Source organism: Lissotriton vulgaris, chromosome 7, assembly GCF_964263255.1.
Source record: "Lissotriton vulgaris chromosome 7, aLisVul1.2, whole genome shotgun sequence".
Classification (NCBI taxonomy): domain Eukaryota; kingdom Metazoa; phylum Chordata; class Amphibia; order Caudata; family Salamandridae; genus Lissotriton; species Lissotriton vulgaris.
Window position 1 is genome coordinate 273357366 of NC_141695.1, and position 20694 is coordinate 273378059.

Genomic DNA, 20694 nt, shown 5'->3' on the forward strand with positions numbered 1-20694 from the left:
TGCAGATAATATGATATACGATCCCAAAAATTTGAGAGTGCCGGGCAATAAAATAACATATGTTCGATCCCAGCCGCGGCAGTATCACATTTGGCACACTTGGATTTATCTGTCCAGGAGTTACCTTGTGACCAACTAGATATCCTTTGTGGCGTATAATATAGCTCCGTAACAGTCCTATAAAGTTGCATTTTCAAATTGGAAGAATGAACTATATCATTTAAATGAGATAAGGCATTCCCAATGTGAGCTGAATTAATGTTTTGATTTAGTCTACGAGACCATTTAGCTGCAATTAGGGTTGTGTTTTCATCCTTCACCTTAATGAGCCATTGATATCCCCATTTAATCAATGATTTAGTTTTTCCTGAATAAATACCCTCAAGAATCTCAGACTGACCAACTTCCATTATCTTCAATTTATTCCAAAAAAAATCTCTAATCTGTCTATACTTAAAAAACATATCGTCAGTGAGCCCATATGTAATTTTTAAATTATAGAAATCCATCAAGCCATTAATATCATACAAGTCTCCTAGCGTGCTTATACCTAAACTAATCCACCGATTTCCCACACCATCCGAGAAGATACCAGGCAGGCCCGGATTGTTCCATAGTCTAAGCTCAGCATTATAAAATGTGGAGTTGCTAATGTGCAGGATTTTATCCCAAATTCTGATAGCATGCTTAGCCGTCTTAAACTTTACTCTTTTAAAGTAATTAGGGTCATGAACCCGTAGTAAAAATTGATTGGCATCAGTTCCCAGCATATAATGATGAAAAAATAATGGAGGGGTGCTCTTTAATAGACTCCTAATGCGCGAAAAGAAAGAAGCCAAAAAATAAAAATTAAAATCCGGAAAATTAAGTCCCCCTTTAGAGATAGGTAATGTCAGAAATTTAATTGCCCTCCGTGCCTTTTTATACCCCCAAATGAAAGCGCTACAAATCCCATCTAATTTCTTAAAAAACAGTTTATTTGGCAGTAACGGTATAGCTCTACACAGGTAAAGTAACTTAGGTAAAATTTTCATTTTAATCAGGTTTACTCTCCCTAATAGGCTCAGAGGTATCTTATGCCATTTTTTAAGACTTGCAGTTGTCTCTTTGAGAAATGCCCCATAATTTATTTCAACTATTTTCTCCACTTTAGCCATAAGCTTAATACCTCGAATCGGTAATTGCCGATTCGGTATTTGCCGAATCGGTAATTTCCGAATCGGTGGTAGCCGATTCGGTACTTTCCGATTCGGTCCGTGCCGATTCGGTACGTATCGAATCACAATACCGATGCCTACCGATTCGGTATTTTTTCGGTGTTTTTTTCCTACATCTCGTTTTCCGATTTCAGAATACCGATTCGGCCCGCCTCGGTATTTTGAAATCGGAAAAACCCATTTACCTACATCGGGCCCTATGTTATTAATCTTTCGGAGATCCTGTACTATTCTGAATTTCCCACTAGGTTTCTGCAAACCCATAATCGGGGAGTTACATGGACTACCCACGATTTCCTTCAGTATTCCCTGCTTAATCATGGAGTCGATCACGGGTTTTATTCCTGCAATCGTCTCCGGGGTCAATTTGTATTGAGGCGTTCTTGGATATTCAACATTTGGTTTAATCATGATTTTCACTGGTTCTACTCCTTTAATCAATCCTATCTCTTCTCCAGTGAAATCCCATACTTCAGCTGACACAGTATCCCTTAAGTCCCAGGTAAGCTCTTCCACCGTCAGGGTAGGATACAGTTCTACACATACCTTTGAATTGGCAACCTTAAAGGTGGCATCATCATCGTTATTCTGTACCTCTACTCCCTGAGGCGTGCAGTATATTGTGCAATTTAGTTTGCACAATAAGTCTCTCCCTAACAGACACACAGGGCTAGAATCGCATACTACAAACTGATGTTCATCGCTGTATTTTCCTATTCTCACTAGCACTGGTTCCGTCAAAGGGTTAGTCATTCTCCTATTTGCGACTCCTACCACTTGAATTGTTTCCCCCGACATTGGCAGGTCCGGAACCACAGCTGATCTCAAAGTTGATTGAGTAGCTCCGGTATCTACTAAGAATGTCGTAGGACACCCGCCACTTCAGCCTCAACAAACGGTCCTCTTTGGTCCACCTCTAGAACTGCCCCGAGGGTACAGTCCTCTTCCCTACTCACTCGCCGTCCAGTTAGTGGATCAACGTAGTAACACTCTTCTCCTCCTACTAAAAGAGGCATTTGTCTATAGATCTTTCCCCCTGTCGCAATCTTTGGTGGTTGAGGGAACTGGGCTCGAGGAGCCAGAGTCCCCCCTTTGACCACCTTACCCTTTGGTACCGTCACGCTTTGGACTGGAACGGTCTGAACTTCCTCCTCCTCTACTTCCAGTTCACCATTTTCAGGGTTGTAGGGACACTTGCGTTTCCAATGTCCCACCTGGTGACACTGGTGACACTTTGTCGTTTTTTTCAGTGTAGCAAAGTCTATTCTAGGTCTTGGGTTTTCCTCGTTGTCCCAATTCTGACTGTTTGATCTCCTTCCCATCGTCCCTGTTCCCTGTTGCTGCTGTCCACCCTTTCCAGCCGACTGCATCTGAACCATCATCAACTTCTCCTTAAGTTTCTTTGCTTTGGAATCTATTTCATCACTGCAGTACCTTGCGTATCTCAAAATTTCATCCAATGGTTTGTTTTGCCAGCAAATTAAATGTTGCTGAATCATCAAACAAATATCAGGTCTCAACCCCAAAACGAACTTCGATACAAACTGTCCTATGTCTTTGGGATCCATTACATCTAATCCACTGTATTGTTTGAACGTTTTCAGCAATCTCTCATAAAATTCATGGACTGTCTCCTTGGGTTCCTGTCTAGTTCGGTCTATTTTCACCCAATCTATATTCTGCGGTGGCACCTTCTCTTTCAGCCATGTCATCACCCTTTCATATTTTTCCATTACTCTTTCTGACGGTCCATTAGTATGAGCATCTCTTTCTGGTTCTGCTATGGGCCATTCAACACTAATTTTGCATGCTGTCCACTAGTCCCCTGGGACCACAATGTCAAATAAAGTGTTCAAATCAATCCACAGTACTTTGGATATCTTCACAACCCTCTCTACCTGTTTGTACCACTCCACTGGATTTTCCCTTAACTTTGGAAATGAATTTGTAAATGCAGCCAAATCCCCCCTACTCCAGGGCACATGTACATAATTCCCATTCGCTATTTCTCGCAAAGGGAATGCCTCCATCTGCAGTGACCTTCCCTCCGGGGACATCCCAATCGCGCTTCGCCTAACAGTCCCCTTCTTGGACCACCTTTCTTCCCATTTGTCCAAATCTCTCCATGCTCTTATTCCTGTGATCAGTTCCCTTATGTGTGTTTTTAATCCAGTTGTCCTCCTCTCATCTAGGTCCTGATCTGAATATTGCAACCTATGGTTACCCTGTAATGCCTTTGTTCTCGACAAGTCTACCATATACTTGTCTGCCAATTCAGACAATTTCTCGTGAGTTGCTCTTGCCTTTCGAGTAATATCCTTAGCTATAAACAGCAGCTCATCTTGTTCGTACATGTCAATCCTTTCTAAAGGCAACGCACCATCTATTATCTCATCCAGGTCAGATTTTAGACTGGTCACATCGAGCCTTCTTGCCTTTATCACAGCCTTCAGTATGCTGTCTATCGAGAGCCCATTTACGTCTCTCCCATCACAGCTCTGAGTCCTACATCTGGGTTCAGGCGTGTTATGGGGAGTTCTCCCATGCTCCCATCTTTCCAGGTCCCATGCAGTTCCATCCCCTCTTGGTGTGTGGTGAAACACTGCTCTATTCCCCATAGTCCCACATTGCTCATTCTGCTTGGTTTCTCTAGGTGCATGATAAGACACTCCATTATTCCCCATGCTTTCACAATTCCCCTGCTGTCTATTATCGCTCAACACATGGTAAGACCCTTCGCAGCTCCCCATGTTCCCGCGATCCCGCTCCTGCCCATGATCGCTTGACGCATGGCGAGACACCTCGTGGCTCCCCATGTTCCCGCAATTCCAATGCTGTACGTTATCACCAGGTGTATGGTGGGTGCACTTAAAGCTATCCCTGTACTCTTGCGTCCTTTGGTCTCCCTCACTGTGAATGAGACGAGACGCCCTTCCACACTCTGTACTTCCACCTTCTCGCTCCTGCCTACTTCCACCGGGGATATGACGGATATCTCCTCTACCCTCCTGACTCTTTCTGTCCCACTCCTGACCGCTTTCACTAGCCCCGCAGTGAGACAATGTCCCATTGCCTTGACTTCCCCATTCAGCTTCCGCTCTTGACCTGTTACTCGGTGTTCCTGTGGCAGCATCCCATTCCCTCAAGTCAGCCCTCAACTCCTTAAAGGATTTCGGCTGTGGTCCTCTCAGATCCATCGGTCCTCTCTGACCCCCTTGATCTGTTATGGGATCCACTGCTGAATCCAATGGGGTGCTCCATTCTCTCGGTCCTGGCAGTTGCCTCCGGGCATTTGTCATGTTGTTTCTCCTTTCCATTTCAGCCCTTTCTCTGTCTAGCCGTATCTGTTCCTCCTCTCGCACTTTCTCTGGGTTATAAACTGACACTATGGGACCTATGGTAATGGGTACTTGAAGAGCATCTGGCAGTCCATAAGACTCAGCACACTCCGTTGCTGGCACCTTCTGCACCACAAACCTTCCGACCACTCTCTGTGTTGGGCTAGGTTGAGATGTTTCCTCACCTTTGGTAGGTTCCCAATCCGTTATAGGGAGTGATCTATTCTCCCCTATGCCAACTCCACCTTCCCTTGGGAGCTCAATACCTTCCATCTCCCTATTGTACGGAGGCGGTCTATCTATCAGCAACCTATTTATTAGGCTATCCTCTGTCTCGCTCTCATCGTCCTCCTCTGGGGTTCTCTTGCCTCCTGTAACCTCTATCACTGGGTACAACTTATCCACTTCAATAGTCTGTACCCTCCACTTCTTGGCTTCCTCATCCCATTTGGCATCTTGCACTGCTCTTACCGATCGTCTCACCCTTTCTTGACGCCTGTTCTGATTCCTGTCGTACGCCGCCCTAATCCATGCATTAAGGGCTTCAAACTGTGTTGGTCTAGGCAAAGGTCTCAATGAAGACATAACTGCTTTTAGCTGGTGCAACACTTCTAATCTAAACGTTCAGTATTTTGGAAAAGTCAGTTCTTCGTTCCCTTTTGTAATCTTACTCCAAGTGCTAAGCCACAGTATAGTATGCAACCCAACATTCGTAGCCATATAATGAGCTGGTGTACCCTCTGGCGGGGCCTCTTCCCCGTAATAAGATTCTCTCCTTTGTCTCTTAAAGATCCCTCTCAAGCATTTAAAACACTTCATGATCAAAATCTACAATTTTCCCCTATTTCCCTGCGTTCGTTTACTTTCTGATGACAATCCACCAATCCCAGCGCGGTTCTTGCTAACCGGCCTATCACAGCGCGGCTTCGCACCAACCGGCCTATCACAGCATGGTTCGCGTCAACCGGCCTATCACAGCGCGGCTTCACACCAACCGGCCTATCGCAGCGCGGCTCTCTCTGACGTCACTCGTCTCCCCTTCGCAGCAGTTCCCCTCCTCTCTCAGCTCGTCTCCCGGTCATGCATGCGTCCCATTCATACCCTGAAAAATGATTACTCCCGACAAAGCGATCACTTTTCTTGACTGTACGCCCACAGTGTAACTGTAATTGTCACCTTAACTGACGAAATGTCTTTCCGTGAACGTCCAGACAGTCGCCTTAACTGATAGGTTACTTACACACAGTAACTTCCGACCAGCGTCCGTTACTCATACACTCACTCTTGCGTTCCCCCTATCACGGTCCTGCGGGCGATCAATGGTACCTCATGACCCCCTTTACAATGGTCGACAATTACTCTGGATGTCCGATACACCCGAACCACTTAAGCTCTTCTCTGAACCTAAGATTTTTACCAGGTTTATCTGGTCATACCATCTTTTTATTTCTTCCTGGCTGGCTTCCAGGTTCGCCTTAGCGAGTTTCCTGAAGTGCTGAGGCTGATTGCAGAAGGCCAGCACATAGCTGAACACGTCCTGGGGGTCTTACCAGGGGATTTTTCCCAACCCTCCTTCACCAGACTGAGAGGTCCTCTAGCAGGGTGACCGTACATGAGTTCAAAGGGACTGAATTCTAAGGACTTCTGGGGTTCCTCCCTGTAGGCAAACAACAGGCATGGAAGAAAGACGTCCCACTTCCGTCTCATGGGCTCTGCAAGGCCCATTATCATGCCTTTTAGGGTTCGGTTGAATCAGTCAACCAACCAATTTCCTTGAGGATGGTAAGGAGTGGTAAACTTGTAGGTTACCCCACACTCCTCCCACAAAGACTTCATGCACTTTGAGATGAAGTTAGTACCCCGGTCGGAGACCACCTATCTGGGGAACCCCACGCGGGAAAAGATCCCCATCAATGCACGGCCCACCATGGGGACTGTGGTTGTCCAGAGAGGGGCAGCTTTCGGGTACCTGGTGGCATGGTCTACCAAGACCAAGATAAACTTGTTGCCTAAGGCTGTTTTGGGTTACAGAGGCCCCACAATGTCGAAGCTCATCCACTCAAAAGGGGTGCTCACCACGGGAAAGGGTTGGAGGGGAGCCTTACACTTTTGCCAGTTGCCTGGCAAGTCTGGCAAGTCCTACAATGTGTAACTGACATGCTTCCTCATTTGGGACCAGGAAACGTGGGTGACAAGCCTCTTGTAGGTCTTGTCATACCCCAAATGTCCTGCGAGAGGCACGTTGTGAGCCAGACCCAGTAGGAAGGCCCTGAAGCGCTCAGGTACCACCAGCACACAGGCTGCACCGGGCTCAGCGATAGAGTAATCCAACTTTCCAGTAAATGAGGTGATCTTTGAACTCACCACCTGCCGCCTGGTCTGCAGCCTGCAAAACTCCTCACTGGAGGGACCTCCTTCTTGCTGCCAATGGGTCAGCTCAGGCAGGTCTCCCAGTTTGGCCACCTGTTCCCCTGTAGGTTCCAGGGCATCCCCCTCAGGTTTTGCTTCCTCCTGGACCATGGGAATGGCTGGGGCTGGTTTCTCATGCCCCTTGCACTTCCTCCTCATGGCGGGTACCTGGGCCACTGTTTCAGGCTCCAGGTCCTCTTGATTACCCTGACGGGCTGCCATGGACTGAGTGGTCACACAGATCCACTCAGGCAGACCCAACATCCCCATATGAGCCTGCTGTTCCACCTCCTCCCAGGGGGAACTCTCCAGGTCATTTCCTTTCAGACAGTCTACAGGCATGGATGGACGAACAACAACCTTCAAGGAACCTGAGACCCCTCCCACTCAAAGGCAACTAGCGCCACCTTACACAGGCACACAGAGTTGTCTACTGCAACTACAGGGTGGAGTGCATTGTAAATGACCTGCTCCTCAGACACCCATTGACACCTGACAGCTGTCACACTTGCTCCGGTGTCTCTCAGAGCCACCACCCTCCTCCTATTGATGGTCACCCACTGCCTGTATTTTTTAGTGTTACCAGGCAAGTAGGTTTCTGGGACAATCTCTCTGTCTCCTAAAGAGACCAGGGTCCTCACTGCTTGCTTACCCCCTTCACTGGAAAGAAAGTCCTCACCCAACACTACACTCACTAGACCCGGTGCCTGAGCATCAGTGGGTGCTGGGTGTTTCTTGGGGCACTTAGGGGCAATGTGACCCACCTCCCTACTTGCATAGCACGTGGGTGAAGTTTGGTTGTCCTAGCTGCACTTAGGGGGCCAGGACCTCTTAGGCTTGGGGGTTGGAGCTCCTTCTCCTTGGAACTATTTTGGGGCCTGGTCCCTGCTACAGGCTCTGTATTCTAGTTCATCATATACAGGTTTGGTTCTTGAAATACTTCATTCTGGTTGTTACGGATTGTCTGTGCTTTTCTGTATTCTTTTTGCTACATTACTTCCTGCTTGCCTACCTGAATCGGACCACACTTCAGAGCCTCTAAACATGCTTTTCAATTATTTTATTGATGCTTGTGCCTTATACCCGTTTCCTCTATGATACGGGTCCTGATATGTTCCTATTCATTTCATTGTATTCTCCTCTCACCTTCTTTGACTCACTTCCTGTTTTCTCATGGCCTAATTCCTCCAATAAACCTAAGAGACTTTCATTTTATTTGATTGCAGGATATGTTAGTTGCAGGGAGGTTTGAGCTTCCAGAGCTCACATTTATTCTTCTAACAGTGGTAGTGTTTCTATTATGTACAACTGTTATTGTTGACATTACTACACACCGGGCTTCTGCCATTGTTAAACAAAAAACTCTCCTTCCTGATGAAATTGCTGAGCTGAGTTGGCCATAAAAAAAATAATCAGCATTGTGCATTACGTTCTGCATGGTGCTCTATTTCATATGGTCCCTAGGTGACTCCTTCCCAATATTCCTAAATGCTGGTCTGCTGAAACCTTTCTCTTACCATCAAGCAGTAGCACCACAGCGGACACTTTTGCCTTTTGAAGGCTTCCTAGGTTTACCATTATGCCTACTAACTATGAGAATCTACAAAGGTGTGTAAAGTTCCTGAACTTCACTTCCAAACGTAAATTTCTATTTTAAAAAAACCTGAGAATGTCACAAAGTTGGGAAGATTTTTGCTATGGGCCTTCCATCTGAAAAAGCAGACATTATGCATTTATAAAAATATGCAGGAGCTGTATTTAGTGGGGTAAGTGTTGCACCACAACTTTATACAAATGGTTGCACCATACAATACTCATTTTCAACTGCAAACTGAGTTTTAATTGTTAACAGTATATGTTTTCTTTTTTTTTCTTTTAGCTGCAAAATGAGTATGCAAAGAATCATTCTTGCAAACCATTGGTTATTTCTACCAGAATTCTGAAGGATAATAGAAATGAGCCAGCGTATGGGTGGGCCGTGCTGAAAAAACATTTTGTACCTACTTTTACATTTAGGCACATCCAAATGATGTCTTTTTCTTGGCGTACTTTTGTCATCTGGAAAAAAAAACTTTATAAATGCGGGCTATATATATGAATAGCTAGCCAGTTTATAACAAGTAAAAGTTACACAACCATTGTTGAAAATGACCAATTGATAGGTTAAACAACTATACGCAAAACACAAACTCTAGTCCTTCTGGAATCCAGAAGTTGATAAATATGATCAGATGTACTTGAGTAACATTATGTGCATAAAATCTGTTTCTTTATATGCACGGGTTCACGTGTTTTGATGTTAGATTGACTGTATACAAAGGCACGTGGAACACAAGAGTTTTTTTTGCGTAAACCATTTTTGATCAGGAAATGTCAGAGTTTTTCGATGGAGATTAAAAACCAGGAGCATTTATTATGGGTATGGAATACATTTCAGCCCCATTTCCTCTTTGCTTGTGACTTGTTGGTTTACAACGCTCTCGAGAGATCCTTTGTTTTTCAGGTGGGCCGTTCCAAGCCTTGCTCCTAATGCATCTGAGTTAAAAGCAGGGGAAACGCCGTCAGCTGCCCTTATTACTACCATCTTGAGTGAGGTGTTGGTACTGGTCACGTGTCCGGTCACGGCAGCTCATCTCTTTTAAACTTCTCATACTTTGATTGGGAATTAAAGTCTTAAGGTTTTATTAAAATGATACATCGTTTACATCACTGTTGTGCGTTTAATCTCTTGCAATGTTAAGAGTGTAGAATTTGCGGGAGCTAGGCCCACATACTCGTAAAAAGGAATAAACAGTCACAGTTGGTATAGGTGGATAACTAGCCCCAGGGCTTGTGCGCTCTGCCACTTTTATTGTTAGGGTCACCTGACTAGTGACGCCTGTGGTGGATGGGTGTTCAGTGTACGTTATACCATGCTGAAACACTAGAATGCTGATTGGGCGATCACTACATCCCTCCCAAACTTTAAAAAAGATCAAAACAATGAAGTCCGAACCTGTGGGAGACAATATAATTTGGAAACAAATGCAACATAACAATAACAACATCCATGTAGTCTTCTCCGCTGCTGGGCAACCGCCCACGGGGGTATCCTTGCAGACTGGACCACTAGTTCTCCTTGGCACAATGTCAGGGTGCCTTGTGGATGTAGTCTTTCTCTGGCTTGCAACATGGAAGTGTGATCTACAGGGACACCGGTGGCAGTGGGTCCCAGAGGCCTCTGCCCCTTGGATTTCCACGGCCCTGTGTCCGTTCCATCCCAGAGGTGGTTGTTTCCAATGGACGGGCTTGCTTGTCTCTGTCGTCACCAGGTGATCTTGGGATTTGCAAGTAGATGTGTACTTCCAGTGATACTGATGTTTTCCAGGCACCATGTTCCGATGTTCTTACACCTTTGCACTTTCTTCTTCAGGTGCTCCCCTTCTGGTGTGTGTGTTGATCTGTCATGCACACCTCTTTACCCTTCTCTCCTTTTCATCTTTCGCCATGGCGTCTTGCCACTCGAGTTCTGTCTTCACTTTCTTTTGCGACGCGGTCTGGTCTTCTCTCATGCCTGTTTGCTCTAACCAGGCTTTTCCGTGTAGCGTACATTCCACACGTTTCCCCTTGGACTTGTTCAAGCACTAGGACACTGTCTTCACTTCGCTCTGTGACTGGACCTGTTGTAGCGACCTTCTCTCGCTTGATTATTTCTGACTTTTAGTTGATGTAGTTAAACTTCTCTTCAGTCTCTTCCTGGTCCTCTTCGTGGTCCTCCCCTTGGTCCTCTTCATGGACATCTCCTCGGTCGTTCTCTTCATGGATGTCTTCCCCATCCTTCTTGTCGGACCTCTTGGCAGATAGGCTTCTTCCTCCTTGCGACCATCTGGCAGGTTGGCTTCTTCCTCCTTGCGACCAAACTGGTAGGTCAGCTTCTTCCTCCTTGCGACGAAACTGGTAGGCCGGCTTCTTCCTCCTTGCGACAATCTGGCATTTTGGCTTATTCCTCTTTGCGACCAAACTGGTAGCTCGGCTTCTTCCTCCTTGCGACCAATAGGCTGGTCGGCTACTTCTTCCTTGGGACCATCTGGTTGGTCGGCTTCTTCCTCCTTGCAACCAAACTGGTAGGTCGGCTTCTTTCTCCCCGCTAACAATTGGCTGGTCGGCTTCTTCTTCCTTTTCAGGTATTTGTGCTTCTGGTGGTCCGCGCAACCACTTCTTCCTGTTTCCGCAGGCGCATTGCTTCGGCGTGCTTCTGATGGCGCCCTTCAGTTGCTTCCTTGGGCCCACTTGCAGTGCGTTCTCCTCAGTCCTGTACTCCTGAAATGTAGCAGCTATTCGTGTGTTACTGCCCATCTGCTTGGTGTAGTGCTTTCGTTTATTCCCGGCGCGTTCCTGCGCATGGTCTTTTCAACCTCAAAGGCTGTGTGATGGCTTGGCGCCACTCTGGCATGGCAGCTTTACTGCACACTCACTTTATGCACCTGGCAGTCCTCACTGTGTTCCTGTCCAGTGTTGTCTTTCTTTTATTTCTGTTAGTGCTCTTTGTTCCTCAATTGTGTTGTACTGCAACAGCCGGATCTGTGCTGCTGCTGGCATTTCCTTAGCACTGGTTATGTTCACAAATTTTCTATGTAAGAGTCTCGACTTGGCTTCTTCTGTCCTTGGCACTGATTGTGGGCTGCAACAACCGGGTGTTCTTTGCTGCATGCTTGACTTTCCATCATGGGCTTTTCCATTTCTTACTGCAGTGGAGCAAAACAGCCACTAGATGGCAGTGTTGCTTTTTTTTCCTTCAACCTCAGAAGCTTTTCACCTGCTGCGGGCTTCGTGCTCCGTTTCAGAGACCTCACTGCTTTACTCCAGGTCCTTCTTGCACAATGCTGGGATTCCTGACATGCCTCCCCGGGTAAGTCCTTTTTACTTTAATTTATCTCCTGGTCTTGAGACAGCGTCTCAAGACCAGGAGATAAATTTGTGTCGCCACTGGTCATTATTACGGGCATTGCAGTTCTGGTCTCTTCTGTTCTTGTGCACACGTGCCCTGGACACTTGTGCTGCAGACTTCACTACAGTGAGTCTTTCCTTAATTACATTTACCCGGCCAATGCAGGAAGGCACAATGCATGTCCATTGCTTAGGAAGGGAGACCTTTTACCCCTCCCGGCTACACAGCTCAACGCTTCAGTGGCACCGGCCGCAGACAGTCTATCGGAGTTCTCCGCCCCTCACAGCAGCCCCAATCACTTCCTTTGCTGCATGGGGATGGCTGGAGCTGCCGCTGAGGAACTCCATTTCTTCCCTGTGGCTGTGCGGGGATTGCGCACGTGTCAGGAGACTCCTGTAGCTGAACAGCTACCTCGTCTCATCTCTCTGTGAGTTTTAAGTCTGGTGGCACTCCTGGTTGAATGAAGAGTGTGCTCGCCTGACACCTGTCCACTTTTACGGGTTTTTCACTTCGGGCTCTTGATCATGAGGTGGACCGCCCAGCTGCCTTCCCCCGCACACCTGCAGCTCCGCCTTTCACAGGTGTCGCCAGCCCGGCTTCCAGGGGTCAGCAAAGCTAGGCTTGCACTGTACCTTCGCTCACTTCACGCCCTGTGCTGGTGGGTGGGGGCTGGGACTGGCGCCGAACACTGCTGGTCTCTTTTCTGGCCAGTTTCATGTCCTCGCAGGGGCAGGGGAAACGAGCATTGATTGTGTTCTTCGTGTGGGCGGGGATAATTAGCTACTTCACTCACTGTGCTCCCGGGCCGGCACACCCTCTCTTGCTACGGCGGGATGAGCTCCCGCTGACCTCTGCTGGCAGTTGCTTTTCGTCGCGCTGTAGTCCCCACAACCCCTTCGCATCTATGGGCTCACCTCCTTCCTCAGTTGCGGGGGTGGGCTCCCGTGGTCCTCCAGCTGTGTGGGGACTCTTCTCGGCGTGCCACAGCACTCTGCGACTCATCCGACTCCCTGGTGAGCTCCCGCTTGGCTTCTTTCATACCCGGTGCCTTCTCTCTTGACCTGTGGGCTCTCTGCACCTTTCCCCAGGGGTGTCGGCCTACTAGGTGTGGGATGGACTCCCGATCACCTTCTTCTTCATGCAGGTCTGGGGCTCTTCACATGCCCCTTGGGCCTTTCGGCAGGCTACGCGCCTCCTTGCAGGTGAGGGGTGCCTTTTACACGGCAGCTCGATCCCCTTTTTTCTCATCTGCTGGACTGCTGCACGCATGGGCACAGCCCTCTTGTTGCCATTGTAGAGTTTGTGGGCGCTAGAACCACATACTCGTAAAAGGGAATACACAGACACAGTTGGTAGAGGTGGATAACTGGCCCAGAGCTTGTGCACTCGGCCCCTTTTATTGTCAGGGTCACCTGACTGGTGATGCCTGTGGTGGGTGGCTGTTCAGTGTATGTTATAACATGCTGAAACACTGGAATGCTGATCGGACGATCACTACAAAGAGTAATGGCTGGTTTTCCGGAAGCGCCAGGCGTCTCCTTGCTTCCCGGCGCCCGCTGTCTGTGCCGAGCTCCTCTCTCTGCTGCCCATCAGCCCGGAGCCTGCCTCTCCCTCCCGCTCCCTCTGCACACAGCAGCAGTTCTTCTTTGTCGTCCGGAGCCCACTCGGGCCTCTGATCCGATATTCTGGCTGCATTGCTGCTAAGGATTCCAGATTGCTATGTGATACATTTCCATAATTTCAGAGTAATTATGAGTGACATTTCACCCACTATGAGTGACACTTTCTCACATGAAAAAATCAAGCAGAAAAGATGAGGGAAACAAATATCTGATATTACACCCATTTGAGCAACGTGACTGCCTCAGCAAAAATACATTTTCATAGCATAGCAAGTCAGTGCAACAGTAGATCTTGACTCACACACTCTTCCTGCATAGGGCAACTAAGGTCCGAGACTGGCCTGACTAACCAGAGCACAGTAAGTAACTGTATCTGTTAAAATCTGATACACTGTACATCCAGCACCCACTGACTGCAGGCAGCTGCCTGATGTGCTCTGCCAAAACGGAATTTGGTAATTAACACACACACACGCCCCCGCGATGTGGCTGAATAAACTGAAGCACTATATTTAGGACTTAACAAGAGAAATTTCAATGTTTCCTGCTAGGTAACTCCATGTAACCAGCACTGCTTGACTCATTTATATTAACTACGTAATGTATTCCAGGAGCTGTATGAAGTGCTGAACCGCCCGGATTAGCTGGTCCAACTGAACAAAGCGACATTGCTGATTATTAAAAGAAAAGTCCAGGGCAGGCACATGTGAAGAGAGAGGGAGGGCAGAGAAGGCAGTCCGGCAGTGTGCAACTGCATCATACGGAGTCTGGAGGGCTCACAGGCGCTTTCCAAATTAATGTATTTTAAACAACCTGCTGAACTCAAGAGCCATAGAGTTTGCGGGGAACTGTATACATGGGTTTTTGAACGTTCGTTCCGAGCGTCGCTCCCCTCCCCCACAATAACTTTACTTGATTGATCCTGTTCCAAAAGGAAAAAAAAAAAAAATTTGTACAGAAACAGAACTGTTCAAAGGGAACAGGGAAACAGCAGGTTCTGCTAAAAACACCTTGCAAAACGTAGGTACAGAGAAGACATTTGCAAGCCTTGAAGATAATTAACTCTTACTTGTTTCAGAAGTTAGTCTTCACACAGCATTGGCATAGCTAGAGCTTCTGGCGCCCTTGGCAGGTAGCAGGGGAGGTGGTACGTATTTGCTCTGGAATTTGTTTGCCAACCTACAGGATGTATACTTTACTCAATCAAACTTGATTCCCAGCCTTATCAGTGATGGTAATGGGCCAACCGCATTCCTACCACAGACTCTGGTTTCTTTCTATTACTTTACTTTAATACATAACAAAATAGATTCACATATCCTATGACCAATTTTTTGCTTTTATTCCACATGTCCTCTTTCAGGGAATAGCCCACGCTCCTTTATACTCTCACTATGATGATGTTACTCTTTCTATGGGTTTTTCAAAAAATGATTGCTTCATTCTTAAATCAGCTTTAATAATATTCAACTTTTAGGTGTAAGGGATTTGTTCCCACGTTCAACCACTGAGCGGTACCATCATCAGGACAGAAGAAGTGAAGGAGGACTCGTGTATGGAGAAAGGTTTAATACTTTGTTATATGACTAAACGCCCATTAATATCTTGGGAATGGGGAAGCAGAACACTCTCCTATTTTACCATACAGTCAAGCAATGACAGGAGCAAACTGCTGCGACTAAAGATACCAACCAAACCTATTCTCGATTTCGCTGCTGCTGAAACTAGAGGCACTTGGTCTGAGGAAGTTGGGAATGAAGCTCTGTGAAAAGAACTCTTTTGGGGTAATGTTCAGAGACCGTTCTAAACCCCAAAATGAGTAGGCTCACCAAAGATGCTTTCCTCCCCTTATGACAACCGTTTTTTAGCTCTTACCTCAGGCTCTTGTTGGTCATGTGTAGAGTCCACAGTGGTGGCAGGGCCCTTACCGTAGGCCGGTGTGTTGCTGAAGACTACAGGGTTCAGTTTCCTGCATAGTGGCACACCTTTGCACTCTCCGAGTGTCACATGACATGCAGGGGTCCTAAAGCCTCCCTTCTTCACCTGTCTCAGCCACCTTGCTGCTGTGTCCTGCAGTCTGCCACTGCAGAGCACCAAGTGTGACCAAACAAAGCACTCTCCCTTGACTGCCTACTGACAGCTTTACAGCCACAGACAAAAGCAGCACATAGAGACCTGGCATCAAAGCACTGCTGCTTTGAAAAACATGACCTTTACATTTTATATTTATTCAGCGCGTCAAATGAGCACATGGAATAAATAACCCAGCAGCACCTACAAAAGGATATATCAAAGCCCATTATGTTTTAAAGCTACAGGTTCAAATACGCTCAGAAAAATTAAAAAAAATGACATTTTGTGGTCAGAAAAAGCTGTCAATCTACTACTAAAGTGAGTTTTGGAAGGATGCGAATATATTCTGACATGCCATTGCCAAGGTGCTGCAAAGCATGTTGGGGTAGGGATTTTGGGAAGCATCCTGGCTAGGTCTTTGAGCCAGTAGGCTTTAATGTGGACAGTGGAGAGCTTTGAATTTTATCCTTGCATGCCCTGGGAGCTGATGCAGAGCTTTCAGCGCTGGGTGATAGTAAGTTCAGCATGCACAAAAAGAGTTATTCATTAGCAAACAGAGGGCACGGAGCCGCTTCTACGGGGATGGGGTCAGGGGAGGATCAGCATCTCTGCAAGGGTTTGGAGGGTCACGGAGCCGCCTGGGTGATTATGAAACATCTACAGGGCACAGGCAGGCAGGTGATCATGACCGCACAACAACTGCTGCCAGGTGCACAACACCCTTAGGACTCATAGGGCTTCAGCCCCCCCCGTTGTGTGTGGCAGCCCGGGATGAGACAGCTTCCCGGGCACACACACAGCCGCACCCGAGCACTTCACCGGTCTTTAAAAGACCATTTGCATATTAATGAGCCCCTGCAGTTGTTTCTAAGAGCCCCTGCAGCTCTGCATGTTGCCTAAAGATTCAGCCCCCCCAAAATTTGTGTTCGCCCCCCCGGAATTTGGCTCTAGTTGCGTCTCTGACTGAGGCTAATTTATAAAACCAATACCATAGCCAACGAGGTGCCTCTGCACTACTGATGCTGTGTACGTGCGTGCCTGACCCTCGCCCTACCGCCAGTACCATCTCTGCAGTTCAGGTTTGCTGCTCCTTCCAAAGGAATCAAAGTAGTTGATTTGCTAACACCGCCCAGTTCCACAAAACTGCACAAAAAATAGCTGTATTTCTTTTTCCCTTTTACTTACAAAGAGGTCATGTTGTAGTAAAAATTTTTTGTGGTGATCTAGAATCCCGCTTCCCATTTTACATCCCATTGTTGTTTCCTATAGGATGGAATCGCACCACACATGACGTGGAGACACAACCTCGCAAATAACCACTAAACTTCGAGAGTCCAGACGCAATTGCTGCCACCTCGAAAAGGCCTGGAGGAACATCAAATCCAACGAAGCACTCAGCAATTTCAGAGATGCTACCAATGCCCACCACCAACTCATCAGCAAAACAAAGAAAAAAGCAATGAAGACAGATTATTCACACACGCACACAAAAGCAAACAACTCTTCAACATCATCAAGAAGTTCGCCCAACCCACCAGCGAGTCGACTGACATCCCTCCTTCACAAGAACTCTGCGACAAACTCAGCACCTTCTTTCACTACAAAATCAAGAGCATCTACGACAACTTCGACGAAGACAACCAACACACAAAACCCCCAGCAACCACTGCCAACACCCTTAAGCCAGCGATTGACAACTGGACAGCTCTCACCACTGAAGACATACTGAAGACGATGAAAACATTCCACTCCGGAGCACCCAGGTACCCCTGCCCACACCACATCTTCATCAGAGCTGCTGACACAATTGCACACATGCTCCACCACACCATCAACCGCTCCCTGGTGACTGCCTCGTTTCCCAGACATCTGGAAACACGCCGAGGTCTACCCCCTCTTGAAGAAACCTCGGCGGACCCCACCGACCCCAAGGTCCCACTCGCCACATCGTCAGAAATTGTGACATTGTGTCATACGCAGATGACACCCAACTCATCGTCTCCCTATCCACAACTAAACACCAACAAGACGAGTGCTCATAATGGACCCAAACCCCGACACCTGGAACGACACCTGGTGGCTCCCCACCCTTGGAAACCCGCTCACCCCCACGGACCACGCACACAACCTGGGAATCATCCTGGACTCCAAGCTCAAAATGTATGCCAGATCAACTCTGTCTCGTCCTTCTGCTTCCATACCCTCTGGCTCCTATGTAAGACCTTCACATGGATCCTCCTGAAACACAGAAAGACCATCACTCACACCCTGGTCACCATCAGACTCAACTATGGAAACGCACTGCACGCTGGAATAAACAAAAACCTCACTGCAAGCTACAGAACATCCAGAACGCCGCCGACTGGTCCACAACCTGCCAAGACACTGCGGCATCTCCTAGCACCTGCACACACTCCACTGGCTCCCCACCGAGGCAAGAGTCATTTTCAAGATCCTCACCCACGCACTCAAGGCCCTACACAACACCGGACTAGCATACCTGAACAGCCAACTCAAATTCCATGCACCCCAAAAGACCCTATCATCAGCCCAGCTCTCCTGCACTGTGGTCACACGCACCAGAAGAACTAGATCAGGAGGCCGCTCCTTCTCCTTCCTCGCGGCCAAAACCTAGAATGACCTTCCGCTCCACCTCAGGCAGACTACATCGTTTCCCATCTTCGCAAGAATCCTCAAAACGTGGCTCTTCGACGGACCCCCTCCCTGATAGACTGGAGCCTGCAAACCCCTCCCTCCCCCCCAGCGCCTTTAGACCTTTATGGGTGAGTAGTCACAATAAACAAACCCACTCCTAAGACTGATTTGCATATGGCTGGGTCCAAACTGGGGTGGCATGGTGGGCAAAAGAACAATGGATTTAACCCAGATCTTTTGACTGGGGGAGAATGTTTGCATTGTCAGCATTCCGTCCATCATTTGTTTGCTGTAACACTTTTTGCCTTAAGTGGGATGGGTATGCACAGACGTGGGTCCCTTGCTCACTGTGCTACTGGATTCCGGCTAGCCTGCCTGAAGAAGCGTGACATACCCTGAAACCGTTCCCAGGATGCTTGTATCCGGTCCAGGGAGGACATGGCCTGGTAGTTCCGTCTGCACTGTTCCCATGGGGCACAGGGTCAAGACTGATTTGCATATGGCTGGGTCCAAACTGGGGTGGCATGGTGGGCAAAAGAACGATGGATTTAACCCAGATCTTTTGAATGGGGGAGAATATTCCGTCCATCATTTGTTTGCTGTAACACTCACAGCAGGAGAGCAGTGCCAGTATTGGATAAAGGGGTCTCTTCCAGCACTCCTAAGAGCACTGGAGACCTGCGCTTTCTCTAACATTATATTATGCTATACAATACTTTTTTACTATATTTGTTGATATTGTTTACCATGATATCTTGTCATTGATCTCTAAAAATGTGTTTAGATCATTAAAATTCATAAGTTGGGACAACCAAATGTGAAACAATGTCATTTCAAACTCTTCATTTAATTTTAGGTAGTAGTGACTCTGTGAATCAGACCCCAAATCCATGAAATTAAGCACCAGAATCCAAAAGTAAAGCCATAACTGAAAGGTCCACTTCATGGGACATCTTAAGTAAACAATATTCCTGACCATTCTTAATGACACGTGTGTGTGTGTTTTCAGTTGTCAAAATACATTGCATTTGTGAAACACAGATAGAAATACTTTTGCAACTTTTGATGCTAGTGAGTGCTAAGTTTATAAAAGAATAAGTGACATGCTACAGAGTTTTGATCAGAATATTGCTGCCTTTGCTACTGAAAGTCAAGGTGCTGAATGATACAGCTGCGTTTCTGTCACCCACCGCTAGACACTAACTGACAGTTTATTTCACGCTTGGGGTTCTCTTTCTCTCCAGTCATTCTCTTCTTTCATCTTTCCCACTTTTGTGTTTTTAATTCTTTCCCCGGATCATAGTCTGTTTCATAAAAAATAAATTAAGATTTTTTTAAATGAATGAGAGTTGGCCACTGGCTCAAAGTAATCACTGCTGAATGCACTTGTTTTTATAGATTTGGGCACCAGCCACAGAGTGGCAGCTGCCATGTACCCAGGAAGGTGAGGTTAGAGACTTTTAAAATGTGAATGTCTGGCTGGCCGTCCCAAAACAGCCAGCCAAAGAGACATGCACAGTTTAAAGCACACAGCTTCCTGTTGCCACTTGGCAAGACTGGCCCGCCGTGTCCTGCCACTTAGTTCAGGATGGGTTGTTTGAGAAAATGAAAAGGTGATAAATAAACTTTATCACCATTTTATTTTTTCAGTACCGGTGTGTTGGGCAACGCTCCAACACTGAAACAGAGGAGCCGCCCCTGTCACCAAAGCGGTGTAAACATGGTGCCACCATTGGAACATTTTCCATACGACTTCCTCCGCCCATTGCTTCACAATATAGATTAACATGCATCTGAGGCGCCAGCTAGTGACTGCTGCTCTACAGCTGCCCTTCTACAACTACACACCTGTAAGAGTCTGAAAAATGCATTCTCGAATGCCAACATCTCTTACACAGGGACAAATTGCTACTCGATTGATGCATTTAGAATTGTAAGGGAACAGTGTCAAAAAATCCACTTTGGGCTGTAGCAGGCCGAGCTATTTATAACTAATCAAACCCAAAACAAAAATACACACACATACGTGCAAAGGCACAGATGCATGATCCTGGGCAGCTCCCCTTCCTTCAAGCCGGCATCTCTTTGGCGAAATTGCCTAGGCCTTGCCCCGGCCCCTAAAGACCAGATTAAGAGCCTTGGTGTATGGCTGGATTGCTCCCTTACTTTAATTCAACAAGCAACTAAGCTTTCAGTAACGTGCTTTGGCCTACTAAAGATGCTTCTAAAGGTCCTCCCCCTTCTCCCTTTCCATGCTAGAAAAACCAGGGTTCAAGCTCTGATCCTCTCCTGTTTGGATTATGGGAATGCCTTATACCTAGAAGCCCTGCAGTATACCATCAACAAGCTGCACATGATTAAGAACTGCGCCGCCCGCAGTCTTCTGCATATTCCTCGTTGGCTGCCCGTTAAACAAGCTCTAAGGAGCTTGAAATGGCTGCCGATCAGGGAAA

At 47.1% G+C, this 20694-nt stretch overlaps 1 protein-coding gene across 1 annotated transcript in view; it reads right to left on the minus strand.

Moving 5' to 3' along the window:
* The window catches only part of LOC147701377 (zonadhesin-like), a 430643-nt gene that overhangs the window by 387128 nt on the left and 22821 nt on the right, over positions 1-20694 (minus strand). The gene's annotated exons all lie outside the window — the stretch shown is intronic.